The sequence below is a fragment of the Trachypithecus francoisi genome, unplaced genomic scaffold (assembly GCF_009764315.1).
Source record: "Trachypithecus francoisi isolate TF-2019V2 unplaced genomic scaffold, Tfra_2.0 Lachesis_group0, whole genome shotgun sequence".
Taxonomy (NCBI): Eukaryota; Metazoa; Chordata; class Mammalia; order Primates; family Cercopithecidae; genus Trachypithecus; species Trachypithecus francoisi.
The window spans coordinates 143,407,481-143,413,235 of NW_022681453.1; the positions used below are offsets into that span (position 1 = coordinate 143,407,481).

Here is a 5,755-nt window from a genome sequence, read left to right on the forward strand (position 1 = left end):
ATGTCAAATGCCAGCTCAATCATATACTATTTATGTGACCTCAGAAGTGACCCAACCCCTCTGAATCTTAATTTCCTCATCCGTAAAATGGGGCCATGTGATATCCACCTCATGTGCTAAGCCATTAAATGAACTTATGTTTGTAAAGTATCTGGCAGATGCTCACAAAATATCAGTTCCTTCCTCTCTGAAGTAGTGAATCTCCTCACAGATTCAGAGCAGTAATCATTTGAATCATATGATGATAATGTATATTCATCTTTAATGCAGTCAGGTAGGGAATTAAAATACATATTTAAATATCTCCTTGTTTTAACTTTTACATGATACAAAACAACCAGTTTTCCTATCCTAGAAAGATATGCTTTAAATATAATTTATTTAGTCCAATTAGATAGCTATTTTGATGCCCCGTAGACACAACTTGAGTGCTTATATGTCACATATGGCCCAGTACTGTGAGAAGACTTCAGAAATGCTCAAGGCCTGTAGGTGATGGAATAGTCAAAACATGCCCCATCCAGCCAGTCTCCCAAATTGCTACATAACCCCTTGAGACCCTGTGAATCATAGTTTATAAGCAACTATTCATAGATATAGGCATTTTCCCCAAGGTGTTTTTTATATGAGGTTGCTAAAGATCAACTTTAATATGTGTATATATTTTCTTTGCTAAGTATTAACTGTAACACCTGACTCACGGAAGTGGAAGGAGAGGGGAAGGAAAAATCCACTAAGTTAGAGAGGCCAGAGAGACCCCTTGCAGAGAGAGGATGGCAAAGAAAGTCAACCTTTGAAGAAAGGCCTCCCTAAGGAACAAGGACCGTGTGGTCCTGTGATCCTCTGTAATCTAAGTGCCAAGACTTAGTGCCAAGAATAAATGATCCTGGTTGATGAAGAGCAATCTGCCACTTCCAAGCTTTGATCAAAGATCAGAAAACCATCTCGGTGTTGCTGCGTCTGACATCTGCTCACATTTTAACAATTTAGTGCCTATAACAGGAAGTACCTATTTTCACCTTGAAATTCTTTCATTCAGTAGAAATATTTTTTGTTTTAAGTAATTTAAAAATATAACCAGTGAGCATCTTTAAATTTTCATAACTGGCTCACAGTAAAATAGATTTCTCACCTCTGATTTAGGTGAAATAACTTTGAAATAACTTTGTTTCTGCTTTATATTATTCTACTTTCTCTACCTCAAACAGGAACAAAAATTCTTTTAATAATCAATTGAGCTCATCAGTTTCTTTAATTGAACACTTGCTAGATTCTGGGGATACTAAGATGACTGTGAAAGAGTATCTTCCCTGGAGGAACTCAATTTCTATTTGGGGGTGATAGTGGGGAGAGGTGAACCCAGATTTGGAAAGAGACAATGGTGATAAGAATGACAATAAAAGTATATACAAAGGTTAAGATAACACAAAAGATAGAAAGGCCAACCCCGGAGCTTTCCAAAAAGGCTTCCACAGAAGAGATAAAGTTGTGGCTTGATTTCCCAGGCCTTGTGAGAGCTTGCCAGTCAGGCAGAGACACTGAAGATACTCATGAAGGACAGTGAAGAAACAGAGCTTAGAACCAAACAGTATGTTTGCATAATGGCACAAAGCTCCATGTGGTTGTGTTAAGCAGTGAATGTGGGAAGGTAGTAGGAGGTGAGAACCAAGAAACAAGAGATAGAACATTCCATAGATAAATAACAGGAGTGACAGGCTCCCAGATGCATTGTCAAGAGAACATATGATGGCAAGGATGGGCTGGAGTGAGATGAGAACTTATTTAGAAGTAGTCCAGGTGGGAGGCTGAGGCAGGCGGATCACGTGGTCAGGAGATCAAGACCATCCTGGCGAACATGGTGAAACCCCATCTCTACTAAAAAACATACAAAAAATTAGCCAGGCATGGTGGTGGGCACCTGTAGTCCCAGCTACTCAGGAGGCTGAGGCAGGAGAATGGCGTGAACCCTGGAGGTGGAGCTTGCAGTGAGCGGGAGATTGCGCCACTGCACTCCAGCCTGGGGGACAGAGCGAGACTTGTCTCAAAAAAAAAAAAAAAAGAGGTGGTCCAGGTAAGAGATATGGAGGTCCCAAATTATGGCAATAACATATCAAAGATGGATGATAACTAATTATAAATCATCTAAAAATGTGAAGTACCATGTAAAACCATACAAAGATATTAATTATTGATATTAATTTTCTGCATGACCTTGGAGTCTGTTGTGGCAACCCACCCCTAGTTTAGTAAATACTTGCTGTGGCCAAGCCAAATGCACAATGCCATCTACAGTAGGCGCGTGCTACCATCACACGCCTTCTCATGACTTCCCAGGATTTACTAGGAAGGCTATTTGTGGAACAAGCTCATTTTAGCCTCTTAAGTATCATAAAATAAACTAAGATTGCCCATTTTATTTTAAGTATCCTGCAGAAGACAATTAACTTTGTTTCCAGCACAAAATATAATGCCAGTATAACTTTTGTGAAACGTAAAATGGTGAAAGTTAAGGATATGGCTGAAGATGCCCATGGTTTTATAGGCTTTTCACTTAGATGAATGAATGGATGACTTTGCCACAGCATTTTCAGCATTCCAGGCTTGTGATAACATGGAATCCAGTTCAAGTTTCTTTTAACCTTCATTTTTAGGAACCCGTGATTACATATATAAACATTTATCAATATACACGTTTGGAGTTGACAGTGATTTAACGTTTTGACCAAATACCTGTGCTAAATTCATTCATGAGACAGCTGAGGAAATCATTTCTGGAATAATTTTTACTGTTCTTCAGTGTTCCTCAGGCAGGAAGCCACAGGAAACAATGTATTGTGGTGCATATTTCCCTGCAGGATTTGGTATGTCATTCACTGTGGAGAATTTTGCTTTCCAGCTGCCTATAGTTCGTATTTTTGTACTTGCTTTTCCCTCCAGGATAATTTGATGAAGTCAGTTCCTCAGAGATAGAAAATATCTTTCTATTTTTTTAAGACCAGATTTGTTTCTTTTCCCAACTGAGAGATAAACTTGATTAAAAAGAAAATATATAAGTAGCCAGGATTAATTATTTTGACATATGAAATAACCATGATCACAATATGAAATAGTCATTAGATAATTTTAATAATCTAGTAGGGTAAGTGCTTTTGGTTGAATGAAAATAAGGTCTGTCAAAATTTTGGATCAGTTTAAAATGTAGTAAATTAGAACCTGGAATATGGAAATGAAAACCACCCTTTTTCGAGCGAACTTCACTATTCTTTTATTAGGTCTGATTTCTACTTTAAAGTTTTTCTACCCTCCTTTTCCTTTCACTTCCCTGCGAAACATTGTCCCACTCATAGACGAGAAAATAGCAGAATAAAATGTTTTAAAATCAGAACTAATATCCTCACGTTAAGCAACTATTTTTTTTAAACACCTACACCAGTGGATTTTCAACCCTGCCTGTAAGAATCACTGGAGGAACTTTTTAAAAATGCACAGACCTTCATGCCTGTAATTCCAGCACTTTGGGAGGCCAAGGCAGGCAGATCACTTGAGGTCAGGAATTCGAGACCAGCCTGGCTAACGTTGTGAAACCCTGTTTCTACTAAAAATACAAAAAGAATTAGCTGGGCGTGGTGGCACGCGCCTGTATTCCAGCTACTCGGGAGGCTGAGTGAGGCAGGAGAATCACTTGAACCGGGGAGGCAGAGGTTGCTGTGAGCCAAGATCGCGCTATTGAACTCCAGCTTGGGCAACAAGAACGAAACTCCGTCTCAAAAAAAAAAAAAAAAAAAAGGACAGATTTCACCTTCTGAATTACTAATCCGATCCGATTCATATAGGGTGGGACCTAAGTGTTCACATTTCTCAGAACCTCCCAGGCTGACTTTAATGTACAGTAGAGTTGAGACCACTGGCCTCTACTGTCCTTTGCATAGGTGTCCCTAGGCTCTTTTTCAACCTGCCAAACCGGATTTCTCTCTCACCCACTTAAAGACTACACTTGGGGTAACAGTGACAATCAAGCTCTGTGGTCTCCAAAGTGAGGGGTCCAAGATGATCTATTAGAGTGTGAGAAAAATATGAGAAGTTTATTTTTTAATCACATCCTTTAATGATATATTTTTAAAATATTTTATGATGCACATAATATATTAGTACAATAGATTGGGGGAGGGGAGACAGAACAGAAAACACCATTTTTCCTGTTACATAGATCCCCTCATTCTCTGCTTTCAATGAGAGCAGTTTCAACTTTGGCTTTTTGATGTCTACTGATTGCTGCAGACTTCTCTAGAGCTAAGTATGGAGTTTTATAAGATGCATGTCCTCCACTGCACAACTGTATTCTATGACCAACCACAGAACAAAATCTTTTCTTTTTTTTTTTCTTGAGACGGAGTTTTGCTCTTGTTGCCCAGGCTGGAGTACAATGGCATGATCTCGACTCATCACAACCCTGCCTCCCGGGTTCCAGTGATTCTCCTGCCTCAGCCTCCCGAGTAGCTCGGATTACAGGCATGCACCACTACACCCAGCTAATTTTGTATTTTTAGTAGAGGTTTCTCTATGTTGGTCAGGCTGGTCTCGAACTCCCGACCTCAGGTAATCTGCCTGCCTCGTCCTCCAAAGTGTTGGGATTACAGGCGTGAGCCACCGTGCCCGGCCTAGAACAGTCTTTCTTCCTAGGTCTTTGTCCTTCCCAGGGTTCCTGATACAGCTTTACCTCCTGATCCCTTCTCTTAGTAAAATTTCTTCTCACTCTTCCAAAATCTTCTAAAACGCACAAGCATTTTTGGGTACAGTAACAAAAGAGACCTTAATATAGAAATGCCACCAAAATGTCCCCTGATGGTAAGAATTTTTGAGTTATAATGACATTGTGGTCACTTTTTTTTTTTCTAAGATAGGATTTCACTTTTGTCACCCAGCCTGGAGTGCAGTGGCACAACCTTGGCTCACTGTAACCTCTGCCTCCTGGGTTCAAGCGATTCTGCTGCCTCAGCCTCCCAAGTAACTGGGATTACAGGCATGCACCACCACACCCAGATAATTTTGTATTTTTGGCAGAAATGGGGTTTCACCATGTTGGCCAGGCTCGTCTCGAGCTCCTGACCTCGTGATCAGCCCGCCTCAGCCTCCCAAAGTACTGGGATTACGGGCATGAGCCACTGTACCCGGCCATTAACTACAACAATTTTTTAAAAAACTAGTATGAGAAGGGGGAAAATGGTTGTGGTTGAATGACACGATTGGCCAGGATTAGACAATTGTTGGATCAGAGTACTGGGTACATGAAGGTCATTATTATATTCTGCTTACTTTTTTATATGCTCAATTTTTCATAATAAGTTAAAAAAACCTTTTGAATCATTTATGGTTCATTTATTTAAAAAGAACCCCTCCTGCCACCTCCCCCTAGCCTAATATAAGGGCACCCCAAACCACAACTCTTGGGCTTGAATAATGTGCGAATCTATTTCAGATATGAGCTTCAGATTGGTGTGAATTCTGCTCCTTCTGAGGCTGATTTCTTCCTTCCTCGCCATCACTGACCACTTTATTTTGTCCCAGTGGCTATCTCTCAACCTGCCCACAATCACTTTCTTATAGTTAGCCTCCTCTCTTCTATCTTGTGTCTTTCATCTGCCTTTGTGGTTTTCTTAAGTCATTTGTTCTCTGCCTCGCCCCAACTCCCCCTCAGACATCAAATACTCAAATGTAGTCAGCATTCTCAGGCCATTTGCTCCCCTCTCCACCTAGT

At 40.3% G+C, this 5,755-nt stretch overlaps 1 long non-coding RNA gene across 1 annotated transcript; it reads left to right on the forward strand.

Annotated features, from left to right (window-relative positions):
- The first annotated feature begins 354 nt into the window (after positions 1-354).
- Positions 355-5,342, forward strand: LOC117077438. The gene is made up of 2 exons (XR_004434766.1): positions 355-1,797; positions 2,072-5,342. It is a non-coding gene; the product is annotated as an uncharacterized LOC117077438 (long non-coding RNA).
- Positions 5,343-5,755: the final 413 nt, after the last annotated feature.